At 44.9% G+C, this 22,099-nt stretch overlaps 1 protein-coding gene across 4 annotated transcripts in view; it reads right to left on the minus strand.

Moving 5' to 3' along the window:
* The window catches only part of metro (membrane palmitoylated protein 7-like protein metro), an 81,451-nt gene that overhangs the window by 47,736 nt on the left and 11,616 nt on the right, over positions 1 to 22,099 (minus strand). For 2 of the 4 annotated variants that reach the window (XM_077644596.1, XM_077644575.1), the window contains exons 4-5: positions 20,492 to 20,548; positions 19,421 to 19,491 (exon numbers count right to left, since the gene is read on the minus strand). The gene's annotated coding sequence lies outside the window, so the exon portion shown is untranslated. Of the gene's footprint in view, positions 1 to 19,420; positions 19,492 to 20,491; positions 20,549 to 21,217; positions 21,402 to 22,099 lie in introns of those variants that run through there. The other 2 variants (XM_077644569.1, XM_077644560.1) reach the window with 2 other exon arrangements.

Genomic DNA, 22,099 nt, shown 5'->3' on the forward strand with positions numbered 1-22,099 from the left:
ATGGCACGCGACATCCACGCCTTTGAATTGGCAACGTACTTCACAGGAAGCTTTTTGGCGCCTTTAAAACAGCGCGGCCTCGCACTCTTTCCGATGACAAGCGGGTCTCGTTTGTCGGTGCCGTCCATGTTGACGCACAGCAAAAGAGTCAGCCTTTGTTTGCTCTGTTTGCCGCCGTGGCACGCCTGCCCCTTCAGGGCGAGTGTTTTTTTAGGCAGCATTTGGTAGAATAGACCGCTCTCGTCGGCGTTGTAGGCGTCGCTGGGGGCATATTTTCCCAGAATGTCGGGCACGTTTTCAGACTGCCAGTCGCCGACTACAGCCATGCTTACGCTGCTCGCTTCACCGCTAAGCACTTTCCCGACGATGCCGTGTCGTTCTTTGAAGCGTGACAGCCAGCCGGGACTTGCCTTGAACTCGTTGTCGCCCAGCAAGCACGCGAAAGAGCGAGCTTTTTGTTGGAGCAGGTCTCCACTCACGGGAATACTATTCTTCGCCCGCAAATCCATAAACCAGGCGAAGAGGGCCTCTTCCATTTTGCTTTGAGGAGTGGTCTTCAGCGTTTTTTTGCGCGAGATTCCCCGACGAAGTGGCGCGGAGGATGTCATCTTTCCCTTTCAATATTGTGGAGAGAGTACTCGCTGGAATGCCATGTGATGCAGCCACGTCACATTTCTTCTGTCCACTTGTCACAGCACGAATTATGTCCGCTTTCTCGTCCAGGGTAAGCCTTTTTCGTTTCTTGCAGGGCTCCATCTGCTAGTCAGGAGGGTTAGCGGCGCGCTTGCTCGCACACACCACGTCCGCGTTCACGATAGCAACGCTAGACTGATGGAGGCCTAACAAGCTGAGCTTGACAAAGACGTGCGTTCAAAGGCACAGGGAAATCCGCACAAGAGCGAACACAGAGCACAACACACAAAAAAACGCGAACTGCAACAGCGCCATCTATGAAATGTGGCACGAAACTTTTTTACTGCTGGCGCCATCTCGTGAGCTCGACTCAAAATTAAAACTCGTTTTGCGCCGCGCAGTTTGAAAAAAGCGACGGGATGAAGATGCTCCGCGCTGTTACCGCTGACTCGCAATCAATAAATTTTGGGGTGCTGTCTACAAAATAGACCAAAAATTAACACTTTTTCACCTTTATTTCTCGAAAAAAGGTTCGTTAATTCGGGACAGATCACGGAATCGGTTTCGTTATTTCGGGTTAGTCAAAGCATTGAACCCTAAGGGCGTCTGAGGGGGAATCTGGATACCTTCGTTAAATCGAGATTTTCGTTAAATCGGGTTTCGTTAAATCGAGTTTTGACTGTACGGGATAATACACAACCAGACTCCCTTTCCGCCAACTATATTTTCTTCAGCTAATAGAAATGCACGCGCAGCGCCCGAAGGCAAATTTTTGATACCGCCCTCTCATAACATCTATGGCCACCAGCGCCAGAGGAACACAGGTGTGAAAGCTTGGAACAATCTTTGCCTAGGCATTCTTCCTGCTTTCTATAGTCCTAACACAATAACACTAAAAAGTTTTTTTCGTTAACATGTGAGCAATGTGGACTATACAGTGTTTTTTGTTGGTGGTGTATGAAGTGCACATTATTTTTATTATCATGTATCTGTTTGCCTGCATAACAGTGTTAATTATGCAATGTTTCTGTAAACAAGTGGTTGGTTTACTTTGATGATATAGTTGGATGAGATGTGCAATCATTTGTTTTTCATTTTTAGTGTGTGATCTTGTGTTCATGTGTGCACTCTTCCACCCCACTCTTCCATTATCATGTGTATGGGTCCGTTGCTAGCCTTTGGCTATGGATCCGCTCAGCTTTGTGTATTAGAGATGTACATGGAATGACAATAAATAACAATAAATAATGTTGGCCGTGGTTTCTCGTCGTCCGTGTCAGCCAGTTGGCACACGTGACGGTGCGAGTTGCCGCCGCCAACATATCCGCCTGCTGCTGCTGCGGGGCCGTTAAGTCAAGCCTGCAGGTGATTTCGTTTTCTTTTGCTCAAGCCACACTTGAGAGCAGCACGATCGTGGCACACCAATGCATTAGTCACATGGTTTATGTATTTCGTGGCTCTCTTTGGAGCTGGGAAAAGAAACACGTGAGGGTTTCCTTGTCATAAATGATGGAATGGGGGTTTCTGAAGGTGCACAACCACTCTTCAAACCCAATTTGTTCTTTAAAGTCAAGATTTATTAATTTAGGCAATTCAACTTAAACTATTAATTGCAAAACAAAAATTGCGTATGGTGCGCAAGATGGCTGTCACGAATACGTAGCTAGTTTCACTGGCCTGTCTCTAATAATATGTATTTTTAACCCTTGGCTCAAGTTAGCTCAGACACCCGGTATACAAAATTGTTTCTTTGTGATAAAAGATTAAAATGAACTTGTCAATGTCTAAAGGGCACATGAATGATAAAACTGCAGGGAAACATACACATGGCCTTGCTTTCAAATAAAGTGGGAGTGTATGCATGGCCAACTCAGAAGAAAAAACGAAAGTAACAAAAAACAAATTACTGCTAACAAGAGATAAAGACTGAAGTTCAGATATAAGCAGCTTTTGAACCTTTATATTTCGCTGTCACAACTGCCCATAAGTAAAGAATAAACTGCTAATCCAACATGAAAACTTTAGAGAAAGGTCATTCAAACAAAAGTGAAAATAAATAGTAGTGATGGATAGAGAGGACAAACCACAAGATGATCAAGATGAACTGCTGTCAATAAAACATCAAATGCTGTTGTTGAGACAGTGCACAACCTAAAAATGGCATCATGGCTGAATCGTGCAGCATGTTGCAATCCATTGCAAGGGAAACATAGAAGCTCCAGTAACAGTCACTTATTGCGGCGCTGGACAACATGATAGCGTTTTCCAAGAAAAGCTGGTTTCATCTTCTTGCTAATGATTGCACGGTGACCACTCATATAAAGTTTACGCAGCTTTTCAAGCAGGCCAGGGCCCTCAAATTGCACCCAGGTGCCTCTTCTGTCGGTGAGTGTGTATCTGTCATCCATGGGACGCAGATTTGGCCCCAGTTCGGCAAGAGCCTCATTCCACGTCTCAAGACGCTGCTTTTCCTCGTCCCCCAGTGGAATGGGCTCTTCTGGAAGACTTTGAAGTTTTGCCACCTTTGGGATATTCAGAGCGCTTTCCCCGACCTGCAGGAAACAACACAATTAGAGGCAGGCTGCTGTGTACTGCTACTGATAATACGATAGAAAACACTAAGCTGAATGAACTGTCGAATGCACCATGAAAGTGTGATTACTGCTACAACACATAAAAATGTTCCACGCAATTCTGTCCTGAACTACACGCCAGTTTCATTAACAACTATTCCTTTTAAAATTATAGAGCATAAACTTGTACAGCTGTATAATGTTTCACCTAGAGAAACAAAGCATCGTAGTTCCAAGCCAGCATGGCTTTCAATGAGGCCGTTCCTGTACTGAACAGTTGGCTGAATTTATTCATGACTTAGCCTTTGCAGTCTACAAAGAGTAATTGGTAGTATATTCCTAGACTTTTTCAAAGCATTCAATACAGTTTGACATGACCTTGTTCCAAAAATTATGAGGATATAACTTGAATGAAAATGTTATTACTACATTAAAGATTACAAAGCTAACAAGGGAGGGGAAAGTGTCAGGATGCTTGCCTGAGGCTTTCCCTTCTCTTGCTCACTTTGTGAATGTCAAGGACCATCAGCCTACCTTCTCTCAAGCATGCATTATAGATTAGTTGTTTTTAGTGCAGGATTCAAACATGGGAGCTCAGTGGGGTGGAGTTAGACGATATCGCCAGCCAGTGGAACACCTGGCCCCGCACCCAAGGTAGACAGGCGAGGGGGGACTACCCAAGCCCCCGCTGCCGCAGCTGTTTACAATTAGCTTATATACCTAGTCACGTTGATCACCTTCTAGGGTGGAGGCGGCGGTGGCCAGCTCTGCACGAAGGCAGAGACCGTGTGTGCCAACCAAGAAAAAGTTCCCCGCATGCCCCCTGGGAGTATGGCACCGCAGCGCCAACCTCCCTCTCTGTCGTAGGTAAAGCAAAATAGGTTACGAATTAAGGTGCCTTCAGAAAAACAAGGGGTGTGCAGGGAAATCACTGCTTAGACGGTTGTCAGACATAGTCTCCCAACATGAGGCTGCAAAATTGTTTTTAAAAGGCTTATTAAGAGCACCTTTACAGCTATCAGCAACGATTTTGCCACATTTCTATCTGGTGTGCCTTCTCGATGTTCATTTCGCTCACCAACAACCTGGCAACAAGCCTTCATAAGTGAAATTTCCCTTTCTCCTCCACTTTTGTTCGGAGGTGCAGAGATTGTCAGATGTCTACATCACAGCTGCACCTCACCAGGTGTGCGTGTGCACGAGCATTTCTTTATGCTTTCCGGCATATTCATGGTGGTGCTTCTGCGCAGTTGTCGCTGTTATGTCGAGACAGTACCTCATGGCATGTCATAGTATGCATCAAACACAGTTACCATTAACGGAGGATGGGGGCACGGAAATGTGCAAGCAGCTTCTGCCACATCATGCAGCGACAAAAACAGACCAGGGCAAGAAGTTCATATAGACTTCCTTTCTGTACCAAAATGAACAGCACAGAGAAAAAGTGCGAGAGCAACTGCAGCAGACAAGATGTCTACCATTTGCCCATAAGTAAGAATGATGGGCCAATGAAATGCCGTGTTGTTGTGTTATCGCAACAAAGCGCTGGGTGGCAGCAGAGTGGATAAGGAGACTTGCTTTGCCGAAAGAGTGCAAAAAAGCGTTGGAATTTTCACTGCCTTTCAGGACGCACATGGCTCTGGTCATTTGTAGAGATGATGATAATGGTCTGACCTATGCAATGGACTTGGTTAGTTGAAATGCCGAAACCTGGTAAGGGGCCTGCCCTGTAGAAGTAGATTCTGTATCTCCATGGAAAGTTTAGCTCACTAGTGAAAATTCCTTTCAAAGCAAACTTTAAAAGGGGTATCGAAGTGAAACGGGAGGCTATAGGTAGTTTTCGGAGACGTCACAGCAGTGTTATGTAGGAGAGACAGTTGCCAGTGCACGGCATTGGAGGGCTCATTGCCACCACCATGACCGACTGCTCTAGTGTGCTGCACTTTTTGGTTGTGAATTTCAACCACGCAGCCTGACCCAACTGATGTGTGCAGTGTTCAGCACAGAGAAAGTTTTCTACCCAGAATACAAACAGGGATCCAGCAGTAAGGCTGCCCTGTCGAGTCTTCACAGAGCATTGTGCGTTCATAGGCAGAACTCAATGCGTACAGCACCAGCAGTGCAAAATAACTTAAACAAAAGTCTGCTGCCTTTTAAGAATGAACCGCAGTGGTGGAGTGGTTAGAGCATCCGCCTCACATGCGGGAGGTGCGGGGCTTGATCTCCACTACCACCAGGTGCCCACTGGTGATACAACAGGCACAAGAGTTTTGACTGCCTGGTGCTCAGCTTCTCTCCGGTGAAATGTTTGGGAAACGGGTCTTTAACCCCACCTTGAGAAGATGAAAACACCTTGTGCCATGGCATAATGCTCTGGGCTCTTTGGCCACAGATGCCCTTGAGTCATATAAATTCACAATCATCATCACCTTTTAAGAATGAAGTGGGCTTGATTAGGCTTGCAATAGTGACCACTCAAATCAACCCCTTCAAAATAAAAGCTTGCGAGGGGACACTGAAGCTCTGCCTTAAGGGTATGACGGATAGCGTCAATAGGTTAATGAGCTCATGCCCATATATGCGAAATTGGTCATTGACAACTTTACATTCATAGATACCTGGGAGTCCTCATAACACTCCTGACGCAGTGGTGCAGCGGTTAAGCGATGTGCCACTGCCCTGTGATGGCAGGTGCAGCCACCGGTGGGGCTTGTGCTACCCAGGTTGCTCTTCCTGAGCAACCTGTCGCAACCAATCATTAATTTACCTGTCACCTGCCATGGTGGTCAGTTTGCTCACAATCTGGTGGGCAGGTTGTGATGACGACACAAGCGGCCCACCTAGGTTGCTGCTCCAAGGATTTTTTGCTCACAATACTGCCGACACCGCCTGATTTTCTCCAGAACGAGAACCTTAATGCCATCGTGCTAGATTAAAAACAAGCAGTGTCACGCAGACAACTCAGCAAGAAAGGCCAAATACACTAATGCTCTGTAAGCCACAACATTTAAGAGTAAAAACATGTGAAACGCTTATTTTTTCTACACTGGTAAGCTCATATTGCTCCCCAATATGACTGACATGCTTTGATGGCAGCTGCTTTGCAGTCTTGCTCTTCACAGTCCACTGTTGAGGCAATAGTGCACATTTAGGGACTTGTGCACTAGCATCTGCAACGGTAAAATGTGGTTCGAAGTAGCTGACAGTGCCTTTGTACGTGATGGCAAGCCAGAAGTTGACGGCGTCCACAGATCAAAGCAGTCCCACATCCTTATTTTTAACTGCAATGAGCTCATCACACAGGTACTCTCAGATAGGAAGAGAAAACATGTACATCATTTCGCATTTACCACTGCAATTAGTAAAACACCCCACGTGGAGTACATGCACCATAAACAGATGGGGATTAAAGCAACGGGCTTTGTAGACATCAACCTTTCCAGTAATCTGGCATGGCAAATGACTAGACTGAGGAGGCAATGTTATGATGCATCGACTATGTACAGCCTTTGTTAAAAATATACAGCCAAAGGGGTTTCCTTCTAAGCGATACAGTGAGTACACATAACACATTTGGCAATCCTAGGCTTGGTTGAGTTGAGAGAGCTAAGCTGAAGGGCTCAGAACCAAACTGCTTGGGCTGTATATTTTTTATAAAGGCTGTGCAGGCATGCAACACACAAATAAGTGCACATAAACATTTCTGTTGAAACACCACGGATGTCTCTCTAACTCGGTACCTGTTTTCAACTCTTAACAATACCTCGTGTTGAAATCACAGATTGAAAATGGGCCACTTACTTAAGCGAAGGCCTGTCAAATGTGCCCTCGGTCTTGTTATGAAAAATGTTTTCAAATCATACAAACCGCAGACATTTACCCCATCAACGAGCTCTGCAGTCACAGCACCACCGAACACAATTCAATACTTATGCATTTTCAGCCAGAGATAACACACATTGATTACTTCGCGCGGACTGCATTACAAGCTCCAATACACCGCAACGCGAATTTGCGGGATTACCTGCAGCGACAAATGAGGGAAACTCGCGCGCAACGTTGCGCCAAGTCCACCAGGAGGAACAGCCAGCTGCGCAGCAGGTTCGCCGCTCAGTAGTACTGCGTGCAAAGCTCTCAGCACACTGCGTTTTGCACGGTTCTCCAGTGCGTGCACAGCCACATGCGGCAGGCCTGGCCACAAAGCCACATACGAAACCTGGTGCTCATGGGTCAACCCGCGTTCTATGTCTTGGGTCATTATGCAGGTATAAACAGTGCCGCCGTCCGCAATCCACGCTAAGGCCACGTCGTAGCCACTGCTTCGCAACACAGACGCCAGGCCTACCAGCACTTTACGAAAGTCGGTTAGTAGCAACGATCTTTCGCAATGGAACGGCGTCCACGGTGAAACGTTGTTCCGCTGCATCAGCCAGCAGTGGAGCCAAGCCATAGACCGCAAACGTTGCCTCACAGACTCGATAGCTCGTAGGGAGTTCAAGATTACACGAAGAGCTCGGCGCCGCGTTAACGTCTGCAGCGGCGGGAGCCAAGGCAGGCTTGCGTCGTCTAGAGAGTGAAGACCCTCCAGCGTCAACAGATCAAGGCGCTGATGTAACAGCGCGAAGTCGGTGGCTGTCATTGAAGCCGAACCGTGAACGCATGCAACACAGATATCCGTTCAAAAAAAAAAAAAAGTGCAATGAACGCAAAACTGAAAAAACCCAAACACTCCCTGTTTGACACACTTGGTTTGACCGTTGTGCGATTTGACTCGATCCGTGATGGTGGTGGCGATGGTGATGGCGGCAGTACGTTTTATATCAGGAGAATGTTGGCTACATGAAGGATTGGGCCATAAACGTAAAATGAAAAAAGCAACCGAAAACAAAGATGTAAACATTTGTATAAAATTTTTTAAAGAAGCACGCATAACCAAAAAAAAATCAAGAGTGTGGCGCGGTGTTGCCAGACTGCCAAGCAGTACTGAAAGTCTAGACAGTCTAGAACACTAACCGAACGATCGCAACCCGGACGGACTCCTCCAATGTAGAGATGGGCAAAACGGCTCACTTCAGTCAGCTGCTGGGAACTGCTCAGCCATAGGAGGCTATGGCTCAGCTCACTGAAATGAACCGGCTCATTTGAACGGCTCACTCAAAAATCTGTGACGGTGATTGGGTCGCTAAGGAGCGAGCCGGGTCTTTTGAGCTACTCCTTTAAAGAACGAGTGAGCCGTGGTTCTCTCCTTTCCACTCCCTCTCTCCCCAAGTGCAACGCAGAACGAGTGGTTCTGTAAAAGTGAGCAGCGGTTCTTTTGGAGAGCCGGTTCTCTCTCGTTCAGTGAGCCGTGCCGAACCGTTCAGTCAGACCCGGGTCTTCTGGCAAAGTTCGTATTGCTGGGCGATTTGGTTGGGATACATTGGGCAAAACAGCGCTCGCAGAGTGCCTATGTGTTGTCCTCAATTTGTGTTGTCCTGCGCTGTTGGGTCTTCGATCGTTGTTCTCGTCCGTTGTCTGCGAGCGCTGTTTCGAGCGATGTGCGCGCTTAGCAAAGCTAGGAGCCTTCGGCCGTCACAGCGATGCTGTCAAGCGGATAGTGACTCCTGCGCCTTTGTCAATGTTTGCGGGGGAGGGGGGTGGGGGGCACACCGTACCGTACACAGCCGAGGGACCGAGGGGCTGGTTGCGACTCTTGCGAGGAAGGGCGGCAATGCAGTGCTTTCTCGCACTGCTAATAGACGGCGCTCTGACGGATCGGTCAAAAGCAAATGAAAAGGATAGAAAAGCAGCTCAAAAATTCTGGAAACACCTATATGCAATGACTAATAAGACTAGGATAGAGCAAAGGTTTATTGTTACAGATCAGGGTATTCGACTAGAAGGGTATGATGCAATAAAACACATAGGTACAAGGATGACAGAAAAATTTAAAGAAAGGAATGTTGTAATTTATTGAAGGAGGATAGACCGGTTACTGCAATAGCTTCACTTGAGCAAAGAGAGTGGGAAAGGGTATAGAATAAGGTTCCTAGTGGCACATCAACAGGACCAGATGGTATTCCGATTATGTTGATTAAGAAGCTAGGACCAAAATCCAAGGAAACATTAATACAGGTAGTGAATAAAGTGATAGTGGATGGGAAAGTCCCCGATGAATGGCGCTTAAGTAGAATGAACATGATATATAAGGTAAAGGGGAACAAAGCTGACGTAACTACCGTCCCATAACAGTGACATCTATGGTTTACAGGGTGGTGATGCAGATTATAAAGGATAGATTGCAGGCTTGGGTGGAGAACGCGGGGGTGCTAGGGGAACTATAAAATGGGTTCCGGAAACAAACGAGGTTGGAGGACAATCTATTTTCATTGACGCAGAGTATAGAGATTGCTGAAAAGGAGCACAGGCCCCTATAGCTAGCATTTCTTGATAATAGGGGAGCCTATGACAACGTTATTTAGGAGTATTTTTGGGACATACTGGGGACATTGGATGTGGAAGATGGAGTAATTAATCTTTTAAAAGATATGTATAAAGGTAACAGAGTGCTTATAAAATGGGAAAAAAATGGATCGGGGCCTGGTGAGATACAGCGCGGGCTTAGGCAAGGATGTTCTCTGTCCCCTTTGTTGTTCATGTTGTACCTGCAAGGGTTGGAGACCAATTAAGCTAGAGAGGAGCGGACTAGGCTTCAACCTTTCTTTTTTCAAGCAAGGGGAATGTGTTAAACAGTCATTACCGGGACTAATATACACGAATGATATAGTGCTAATGGATGACAACAAATATGGTCTAAGAGCACTTGCTGCTGGGCTGGTTGGTTTTGGTTCATAATTAAATAGTTTTTAGGCGCAAATTTTTTGAAACGTACTTAAATAGCTTGTCGTCACATGTGCAGATGGAATACTAATGCTAGGGAGTTGATAGAAGCGTTTTTTATCAAAAAGAAAGGCGACCTGTGCGTAAGTGACACATCGATAGTATTGTACGACTGTGAAAAGAAATTCCTGGAGCGCGCCTTATCAAGTCGTACTTGAGCTTTAGGTGACCCATCTGCACATGTGACGACAAGCTATTTAAGTACGTTTCACGCATGCAATAAAATCAGTTGGAAGTTGGCGCTTCGTCCTGTCTCCTACCCTATGTGTCTTGTACTTTTTTGCGCCTAAAAACTATTTAATTAGGATGACAACAAGGAAGATTTACAGAAGTTGATAGACATATGTGGTACAGACGGAGATAGATTAGGCTTCAAGTTTAGTAAGGAAAAATCTGCAGTCATGATATTTAATGATAAGGGCGGTGAGCATAGAATACAGGAGTTCACGTGTGGATGAGTAGTGGATGATTACAAATATATACAGGAGTACTGGATGAGTACAAATATCTTGGGGTGTGGATAAATAACGTTGCGGAGTATCTGACAGAGCATGAAAATTATGTAATGAATAAAGCTAGTAGGAATGCAGCTGTCATGAAAAATAGGGCACTAGGGAATTACAATAGGTATGAAGTGGTAAGAGGGATCTGGAAAGGGTTGATGGTCCCTAGCCTGACTTTCTGTAAATGCAGTCCTGTGCACGAGACCAGATGTTCAAGCAAGATTAGAAATTAAACAACGTGGCGTAGGAAGTCTAGCTTTGGGAGCACATGGCAATACACCAAATCAGGGGGTACAGGGTTATATGGGATGGGCGTCGTTCGAGAGCAGAGAGGCTAGCAGTAAGACAGCATTTGAGGAGCGATTGAGAAAAGTTTTCAGATACCTGTATATAAGGAATGTTGACACGAAATGGAGAAAGCAAACTAGAAAATTGACAAGCAAATATCTGGACAGCAGTAAGGGGGCAAATCAGCAATTATCGGTTAAGAAACAGGTTGAAGAAACAGAGAGAGCTCTGTGGAAAACAGGGATGCAGACGAAATCGGCACTGGGAACATACAGGATATTTAAGCAGGAAATTGCCAAAGAAAATATCTATGATAATTGTAGGGGAAGCTCTTTGTTGTTTGAGGCCAGGACTGGAGTTTTGCGGACTAAGACGTATAGAGTCAGGTACCACGAGATAGACACATTGTGCATTGCATGCGGTGAGGAGGAGGAAACGGCTGAACACTTGATAGTTTGCTGTAACGGGCTTCACCCTACAGTGAAAAGTAGCGGGGCCGATTTACCCAAGGCATTGGGGTTTAAGGACAGTGAAGGGAAAGTAGATTTTAAGCGGGCAGAAGTAACCAAGGGAAGGATATATGATTGGTGGCTAAGAGCAAGACAGGAGTAAAATTTCACAAGTCATGGCTAGGTGGCTTGAGCCACCGCCCGATTTAAAGAGTTCAGCCGTATCCATCCATCCATCCATCCTAGCAGACGACACGCTGGCAGCACATAATTTTCTTGTGAATGCCGTTTCAGCAAAAAGTATGCCTTCTGGTTCGCTGTGTCTGATATTGTTTGTGTGGTGTGCTTAGTGTTACCGTTTGACATGTGACGCATCAATGACTGCATGGCAGTCATGGCTAGGTGGCTTGAGCCACACATGGCAGCATGCTGTGTCGGGCTACGTTCAGAAACACCTAGCCTCCTTGGTTGTGCACGACCCGTTTTTGATACCGAATTCTGAAGCCTTGGTGGATTACCTCAAGCTAGATAATCCTGGAACATGCTCGTTGTTCAGCATAGACGTTGTGGACCTATATTATTCTTTGCCACACCGTGATCTGATGAATGCTGTGAAGAGGTGCACTATCCAGGATAACGATCAATGTGCCTTTATTGACCAAAGCGGAGTGTCTATTGAAAACCTTTTAGAAATTCTGTCATTTTATTAGTCTGCGACCGTGGTAGAATGGCAAGGAACATCATATTTGTATGTACAAGCAGCCGGTGTTTGCATAGGATCTAGAGATGCACTGATTTTGGCTGATATCTTCCTTAGCGGTCTTGACACTGGCATAAACAGTGCGTCAAATGACTTGGTCACTCGTATTTTCAGGTATGTAGATGACTACCTGGTTATCACCCGTGCAGGCAGCTTGCCAAAAAGGCTGGTTAATGTTTTGAAAGTTTTCAGCGAATATGGATGCGGCCTCAAGTTCACCACTGAGATCCCCAATGATAATCAGCTTCAGTTTTTAGATGTGGCTTTGTTTATCGAACGTGAACATGTTTGCTGGAGTTATCGACCGAGGTCTGCAAAACCGTTGCTGAACTTCTCATCGGGTCACTCCAAGCTGATCAAAGAAGGCATAGCACTATCATGCCTGAAATCTGCCCTGAAAAAGTCATGTCACGAAAGGATTGCTGACGGCATTACTGCACAAGTGTGCAGGTTACGCGCTAATGGTTACCCAGATCGTGTCATCTCTAGGGCTTCAGAAAACTGCTTAAAAGTGTTAAGAGCGGTAACTCCAATGAAAGGAAGGAGAACAGAAGACTGGCTGTAGTCTCTTACAAGCACGGCATGTTGCATGGCCTCAAGAAGGTTGCAGGCAGGTACGATGTCGATGTCGTATTTTCTGCCCATAGAAAACTGAATGCCATGTGCAAACAAGTCTCGCAGGAACAACAAACAAAAAAGGTCGGTTGCCAGGTTCGACAAGTGTCACCCTCTGTTGACTGCAAAGAAAACGTGGTGTACCAGATACCCTTCAAGTGCGGTGCCACCTATGTTGGGCAAACAGGTAGATGCCTGAATAAGAGATTAATGGAGCACGAATGTGCAAGAAAAAAGGACCCTGTTTGCCATGTTGCCCCTCATTGCACTAGTTGTAAGTGCAAACACGAAGAAAAAAAAGAACATAAGAGAAAACCAGAAAAGGGTGGCCCGGCTCCTGGGACAAAGTTTCGCTGCAAAAAATGCAAATGCAAACTGCTGTACAAGAAGACAGCAGTGCTGTTCTACCATAAGAACAAGGTGACCCGAGAAATCATGGAAGCTTATCACATTCATAATCTGGCAGAAAAGTGCATCAGTAATCCTTCTGTGACATTAAGTGACAAGATAATTCAATATCTGGACTTGCACATGACATAGGTCGTTTACCCCCCTTTTGTCGTTTTTGTTTTTTTTATATTTTATTGTTCACGTTCACTATATTACAACTTTTCGTTCTTCAATAAACTCAGTTGCTAGTCAGCGCTTGTCTTGCCTTTGTCCCGCCTTTGTTGCGCTGTTCACTCACCATGGATGAATGTACATGTGTCTAAGTGTACACACGCACACACACACATACATAGCAACTTAGCGGAAATAGACAGAACTGAACACAAACATATAACAATTATGATTGAAAATTATAAAAATAAGCGCTCACTAGACAAAAAAACGAAACATTAAAATTAAGCATTATAGTAAGGAGGGCTTGGAGAGTGAATTGGAGAACAGATTGGGGAATGAGTTGGGGCACGTATCGAAGAATAGAGTGAGACAAGTGCCACCCGCTCAAGAGCTGCAGTCCTCCTCTCTTCAGCAGCAACCTTCCTCTTTTCAAGAGCCATGGGCTCCCTGTGCCGTTGCTGTCTCTTAGCTTCGGCCACCTCAAGATGGGTGACGGCACTCTCGAGCACTGCACGAGTGGTATCTGTCCTGGGCCTCTTCCTGGCTGGGCCTGGTTGCTGTTGCAGGGGGCTTGGCAGCGCAAATGGGCTTGGGGGCTGCGAGTCTCCAGCAGTAGTGCTGCCCCTACTCATGCTCGGTTGTGAGCTGCCAGGAATTGGGCTCACTGCAGGTTCAGCCTGGCTGGTGGTGGCAAAATAATGCGGCATCATTATGCATTCCTTGCACTAAAGAACAGAGACTTTGTAGTGCATATGTGTAATCCCTACACAAAAGGCACTGTCATTCATTTAGTCATTTAATTTCGTACATATAATTCTGCTGACAGCAGAAGTCAGCTTGGAGCATCTTTCAAACAATTTAGGAAACACGAATTAAGTTGCTATCCAAGGCGTTTCAATTTCAGTCAGCCAAATAAATTATTGAACACCTCAGATTGTTTTGTCTTTTTGTTCAAAAAGGTCTACCCCATAGAATTAATCTGTCAAGTTTATTGTTGCACCCTAAACAGCCATAGAAAGAACTTTATAATGCTCATACCACATTTACTTTTACAAAGAAGCTAGAGCACGGAATTTTTCAAGAAGTGCAAACTAAATTCAACACCTTTAATGTCCTTTCAAATGTATCAAGATCCATTTTCAAAAAGTGAGAGCATTTTATTGTCAGTAATTCGATCTAGATTGCTGAAAGTGATGGCACAATATCGCTCAAAACATGAAGCCTTACATATGTGGTGCCATAATGTTCTTCATGTATTGGGCCACTATTTCACATGTTGGCCACATTAATCACGAAAAACCACTCATTTGTAGACAAAGTCAAATTTTTCAATGCATGTGGCCTTCCATGTGCCCTTAAACCAGCTGTTTACTGCCTGCCATATCATTCTGTGCGAGGTTCAGTGACTTCCCTACACACCCCTTGTTTTTCTGAAGGCCCTTCCTTAATTGGTAGCGAATTTTTTTTCATACCTAACTCGTGGATGTAACTGCTAGGAATTTGGCTGAGAATGTGCCATATATTTGTGGCAGTTCAGTTATTTTATTAGTAGGAAACACACAGATACACTTCTGTCTTGGTTTATATTTCTTGATTGGTTTATAATTATTAAGTGAATAGTCGAAGTATGCGAAGAGCCTGTGCTTGTACATATTCAACCAACTCTGTGTACCAGCCATAAATTTTTATACCTAGATGTGTCGGTGTCATGCAAATCATCACGGCTGACATCAAAGCGCTAATGTACACTTTCCACATGTGAGTACAGTGGTGAGCATGCACATGAGACTTCTTGGTGTGTGTTTAATTATTGACTCGATCTGTTATGTTCAGAGCAAAGATGCGTGTTTTGAAGAGTTTTACAGGAAAATTTCCTGTCGCACTTGTCGTGTGCAGAAAAAAAATAACTCGCTCTTGGATGCTCCGGATTTTAATATACTGTAGTACTATGTCATTTCCTGTTCTTAATGTGCTTACATCCAAATTTGTGTGTATTTATAGAACTCATGAGCCGCTGAAGTCTTTGAGGCTTGTGTGAGCACAGTTTTGTTCGTTCAGCACAACAGCACACACATGCCCATGTGTGAAATTAAGCGCAGCACAAGAGGTCAACAAAGACAAAACTGTCACATGCAAGAAATAACAGAAGCAAGCATGACTGCTACGCTAGCGCAGCTGATGCGTCAGCAGACCCTGAATGTCAGTTCCTACAAAGGATCTGTTTTATCTATGCAACGCACAGTGAGCATGTTAAATTTGTGGCTTTGCATGCCTGCTTTCATGTGGTTTTTACTTATATGAGCACATACAGCAGGCTGTGTCACACAACAAGCATTTGCCTGAAGTCAGCACCCTGGGTTCACATTAAAGCAGAAAGGTGGGCAAGTGGGTGATTCAAATTTGGAACACTGCACCAGCATTAAGGACAGAGACATAGAATAAGCCGGCAGGACAATCAAGGTCAGGCAATTGCCCTGTCTGCTTCAATATCCTTTATGCTGGCACATTGTTAAGAAAATTTTGGTTAGTCTATTTGCCCCTTATCCTGTCAGCTCTGACTTATTACAGACATATTATGCAATAAACCAACTGCACTCATGTGCACACATGACACTATCCAATGAGGCAGGACTTTTCCTCAATATGCAAATAGGCACAAATTAAAATTATTTCTCCATGTAGATTAAAATAAATTCTGATTTACATGCTGTGTTCAGATATTTTGGCTCATGGTGAGTGCTTTCCATCAATCATTTAAAAATGTACAGCAGGGGCTATATTCTGTAAAGATGCACTATCCATTTGAAATCCACTTGGTCCTCTGACACTGGTCACTGCTAGGTGACATTATTGCAGCTTTCAAGCAGCTCTGGGAAGCAGCCCAACCATTGGATGGTTGGCGACCGGACCTCATCACTGGCTACATATCTCAGCCAATGACAGGTAATGCTGGTGAATGCTTTATTTCATTTTCATTATTTTTTTGCAAACTTTTTCGCCACCATCAATGCCGGGACCCGCTACGTTGCGATTTCTGTGACTGGCCGCTTGCTGCCTTCATCTGGTGCTGCATCACGCTAGCCTTTCATCAAATGAAATGGAAAAGCGATTATGGATCCTTACAGAATACAGCCCCAGAGTGCGAAAAAAAAAGGCTTGCACATGCCCTTTTGACGATACCGAACAGGTTTAAACTAATGGTGTGTCTGCTAAATGAATTACACACTTTGTCTACTCTCTATGCAAAACCTGCTTCTAGATATGGTAATTAAATCTAGTTTGACAACCTGAATACCGCAAAACTCTGAGCAAGCACCCCCCCACACGCAAGTCGAAATTACCAGCAAAGTGCGGGGAGCACTATCCAAAAACGGCACTGAAATTCAAGATGGCAACGACAAAATTTTCCCACCAGAAAAAAAAAAAAAAAACAGTGCACATGGATTTCAAAATTTATTTATCTCTTGGATCATGAACTTTATCAGGCCAAAGATTTTTCACTGCTATGCTAATCACTTTCGAAGCCACTGCGTTCAAAGAACTCAAAGAGCACATCATCCATGCATTCAAAGAACACCGGTGCGGCGTTGCACAGTTTAGTTGAAGTTTGGTTTTGCCACAGCTTTGTGGTAGCAAATTGTCAAAATTCTTGTCCCATTCCAGTATCCATTTCGAGTCAAACTAAAGTGTCGAGATGTCTGGCGCACGTTTTTCCTATTTTCTCAATGCCACTGGATGACCGCAATTTTTCTTGCCACTATGTAGGAATGAATAGCCAACCTGACACTGCCAAAGCAAAGAAACAAATGGCGCATGCCAACAGGGCTCATCACGATATGGAGAGACCGTGCTACAAAGCAGGATTATATTGGAGTATTGGATTGGATGGGGCAGCCAGTGTTACCTGGGCGCAGTGTGTGATAAGGACGCAGAGTGAGGTGGAGGGGGGCACTTTCCCGGAACGGTGTAGAAATGTTAAATTAGCATCGAAGTGGGTGAGGAGGGCTCTTTCAAAAGTGAGGGTGCTTGCTCGGAATTTTATGGTAAATATGGTGTATACATGCAACCAACCAAGATGATATTAGGAGGAAAATCAAATTAGATATCCCCACAAGCTGCAAAATTCTGCAGGCACACAAAGTCATCCTGCCATCAATTAGGCAAATATCCCATTAAATATCAACACAAACATGTCCAGAAAGGTTTATCCTGCACAAAGACTAATAATTAACAAAAAAAGGAAGGCTATGGATTAGTTCTGAACACCAGGAGTTCTAGCACGCTTAAGAATTTCTGTGAAGAAGCATTTTTGCAGAAGGGTTGAAATATGGGCCAGTTGGTACATTGTAGATTGAAAATAACCAGTAACAAAAAGACAAGGGACAAGCATTTTTGCATTTCACCCCCATCAGAATGGGGTAGGTCCAGATGGGCCAAAAACTGTGGTCTTATGATTAGAACAGACCACTGCAGCCACTAAGCACCGACGGTGAGTTCTTGTATAAAAAAAGGTTTTTTGGCTATTCTTCCCTCCATGCACTTATTGATGCGCTATCCATTTCCACAAATAAAAGCTAATCGAAAAACGCTAGAACAATACAGAGAAAATTAGCTTTTTACACTCTCAAGTGTCCCAGGACCCATTTTTTAGAAAAAGTAACCTTTTTTTATTCGCTCAGAACCAGTGAAGAGGTTAGAGATACCTATTTTTACAAAACAAAAATTAACTAGAAGCGATGCTGGAGTATTGTTTTGTGTTTGTGCACAGGTGACTTGTTGCACTCGGTGCGTATGGGGCATTTTGTGTAGTACCTTACGAAAGTCTAAGCAAACTGTAAAGGATCATGAGACATCAAATAAGTAAATTACAAATTTGATGCTTCTGTTTACTAAGTCTCCCTTAACTGCGCTTACTAAAATGCCACCTGGCTGTGGGCTTAACCACAAAAGCAAAGTTCTCTCTCATGAAGGTCTCTATGAAAAGGCTGCTTTGCATAACAAACACAGAAATCAACATGAAGCTGCAAATAGCATGTCATGAAGCCAAGCTGTGAAATCCCATCAAAAATCAGAAAGACAGAATGCCATGCTCATGCTCCCTTTTTCCTATTTATCCTAGAAAGCATATTTCAGACAGATTTAGTTTAGTTTAGTTTACGGGGGTTTAACATCCCAAAGCGACTCAGGCTATGAGAGACGCCGTAGTGGAGGGCTCCGGAAATTTCGACCACCTGGGGTTCTTTGATGTGCACTGACATCGCATAGTACACAGGCCTCTAGAATGTCGCCTCCATCGAAATTCGACCGCAGCAGCCGGGATTGAACCGGCGTCTTCCGGGCCAGCAGCCGAGCGCCATAACCACTCAGCCACCGCGGCGACGGTTCAAAGACAGATTTATCTTCTTCGCTCATAGTACTATAAAAACATAACATATGAGACATGTAAATATAGATGGTATGGTATGACATGTGGAATTTAACATCCCCAAATCTATACATGGGCTATGAGAGACGACACAGAGTCGGGCTCAGGATTATCTCGACCACCTGGGGTTCTTTTGACGTGCGCCGATATTGCACGGCACAAGGGAATTTTTACGTTTCACCTCCGTCAAGATGTGTCCACCACAGCCAAGATTCAATTCTGTGACCTAGAGGTGGCAGCTCAATTTGAACCACTAGTTCACTACTCTACACACACTGTCGAGCAATGGGCAATAAAGTTGCCTCAATTAACAACAACTGTCTCGAAGAATGCAGCACCAAAAACAGGAGGAAGGACGAAGGCACTAGACAAATATAAATGTTTTAGTCTAGTCACTCAGTTTTTCGTCCTGTTTTTTGCCCTGCATTCACCAAGATATGTCAAACCAGCAAGTCCACTTCACCACATTAAACCAAAAAACAGGGACAAACCTTATAAGTGGCACTACATTTTCCAGCGGCTGCAGCAATCAAGTGGGCTTCCATTAATGTGAATTAACTCAGCAGATATTAGCCGGTACTTTTTCTTGAAACAATCCATTAAGGAATAAAAATATAGTATAACTATAAAGAAAGCAATGAACATCTGACAACAGTAATCCACCATGGCCTTCACTTATATGGGTTCATGTTTCTTGTAGTGTTGCACTGATGAGCATGCAGTAAACATACCTTGGTCGTTATGAGTTCCATTGTATTTGCCTCCTACAGCCATTCCCTTGGATGGCAGCAAATCATCCTTACTGAAAAAAATAGAGCACAGGTACTACTCAGCACCCACAGGGATCGCAAAATCACAATCAATCTGGCAAAAGCAAGCAATAGTGTTTTCAGAAGACATAGCACGTTTATCTGCTTTCAGCATCATAATTCTTGTGCACCAAAAACAATGAAAAATATAGCCTGAAAAGCCTAGGCCATTAATGCAAACCTGGTGTGGCAAAAACAGCTGAAGCAAGGGAGCCAAGGGAACATCTTGCGAGGGTCCAAGAGGCACAAAACACTGCTGAAATGAGCGCACTCAAATCTGGCACACAGAACAGAGGATGAGGCCAACCACAGGAGCAACTGCATGGTTGAATTCAGAGGGTGTGCACCCCACTGGCACGTTCCCAAAGCTAAATCTGTCGAATGCCAGCTGCAATGCCACCTCCATAAGGGCTGTGCTGTGTGCACTTGCGGTTTTTTCAAATGCCTACGCAAGCCTCCGCAGCATGGGTAGTAATGCCTTTCAGTACCCCTCGCCTGTCCAGGACACCCCCACCAGAAAGTGCAAATAAAGTATTAATTAGTATTAGAAAATTACAATTTTTGAATACCTTCACAAGGCTCCCAATTCCACACTCAGGTGCACTGCGGGTGTGCAATCACAGAATCAACATCAAACAGTCATGACATTCACTGTCCGCGCTGACAGCAATACACTTTAACACTGATTTATTTACGATTGCTGACAGCCGATACTCTGCAAGCTCGAGCCAAATATACAACACTACGTACACTATAGTTTGTGTTATCACCTCACGGCTGCCTCACATTCACCAGTCCTCCCGGTTTCAATCTTCCCTAATTTATGAATATTTTTTATTTGGTTAACTAAAGTCACTCAGTGAAAACGCAAATTAAACGCAATAATGACTATAACGATGAAGCAATATGCATCTCAGTTTAACAGTAATATACCAAATAATCTGCGTTTAAGCAATTCATGTTGTGCGGCAGCAAAAATGCAAAATACCTCACCTTAAAATGGTCTCACGGGCACAACTAGATGCGAGTGGGCGTCATCGCGTCACGTCACTGCAAAGAAATACGCATTAAGTGCGGCGCAGTCAAGCGTCGTCAATATCATGCAACACACGCGTGTCTGTTCCCCGACGCTCTGCACCTACGCTGCATTAAGATGATGTGCAGCTCACCGTAATGCTCCGCATACCTCACACTTCAGTGAACGAACATTTAAGGTCTAGTTGGAAGTAATTCATTTACTTTTTCGCTCCCAAAGGAGCACGACTGCCGATACAGGAAGTTCTGTAATGAACGCAAAACAAGACTCTTTTCAAGAGTCATCATAGATTGCGCGTCACTACTGGGCACCACTGATGCAGCCAAAAACGCAGGACACATCTCAGTGACGGCAAAAAAAAACGAAGTGTGCTTGATGATTAACGTGCGTAGTAGGTACCGCCATCACGCAACGTCCTGCACTGATATCGCAGCCCCTGAGCGCTAGGCGCAGTCCACGAGACCATGCTGCACGATGTGTTTGCGGCGGTTGGAGACAGATCGTTCCCTGCTTACACCCTAACATTGCCTCAGACCTAGCGGACGACGCCCAGCGGCGCTAATGTCAGTGGAAGACACGCGCTCGAGCGTTCCTGTAAGCGTGCTGACAGCGGCACATAGCCCCTAACACACGAGCTAGAGACAGCAGCTGAACATGACAGGTGCATCACGATGCTATCTCACCCGTGGTTTCTCCTAACGATGACAGAACCATCGCGCTTTGGCTACAGGCGCTGTAAAGGGGGATGAGAAACTAACGAGAAGGAAGAGCTGTCGAAAGGAGCCAGGAAGCTGCAAAACAAAACAAGAAGGAGGCCGAACGGGTTGCCTAAACTGAACTGCTGAACCACGAGCACAGCAGCACAGTCGCAGAGTGACACTAGTTTCAAAGCTTTCCGCAAAGTGGTGCGGCGATCATTGCAAATAAACGCGCGAGTTTTGAAATCACCCTTGCGCATATGGTATGGTGCAAGACTGGGTGGAATCACTAAAAATGGACATTAAGGCTACCACAGCCGAAATCGGCATGGAAGAAGGACAAGTCACTGACTCTAGGTTATTGCTTATGTGGGAAGCACATTTCAGCTTGCAATCCGCTGGAAGAGGAACAAACACAACAAAAATCTTAAAAAGAGAATTGCACAGTTGCAGAGACTAATTGAAAAATATACTCTAGAGCTTCAACACAAACAATGGGAGCAAATTTGCGACCGCATGAATGGCAAGCTCGAGTGCAGGAAAACTTGGCATCTGATAAGGCACCTTCTTGACCCCACAGAAACTAAATCAACTAAACGAGGTCAACTTATGAGATTAGTGCATCAGTATCAAGGCACCACAGAGGAGTTCTTAACGGAACTACGAGACCGATACTTAAACACCACCCCAGATGGACCGCTGCCAAACTATCAGGGAACACCAAACGAGGACTTGGACGCTGAGATTACGGAGTCGGAAGTGTGGCTTGCCATGGGGCAACTACGCACCACGTCTGCAGCCGGGCCTGACGGTGTTACTAACAAAGCACTTAGAAACTTGGACGCAGGGTCAGTGACAGCACTCACT

This window comes from Amblyomma americanum, chromosome 1 (assembly GCF_052857255.1).
Source record: "Amblyomma americanum isolate KBUSLIRL-KWMA chromosome 1, ASM5285725v1, whole genome shotgun sequence".
Classification (NCBI taxonomy): domain Eukaryota; kingdom Metazoa; phylum Arthropoda; class Arachnida; order Ixodida; family Ixodidae; genus Amblyomma; species Amblyomma americanum.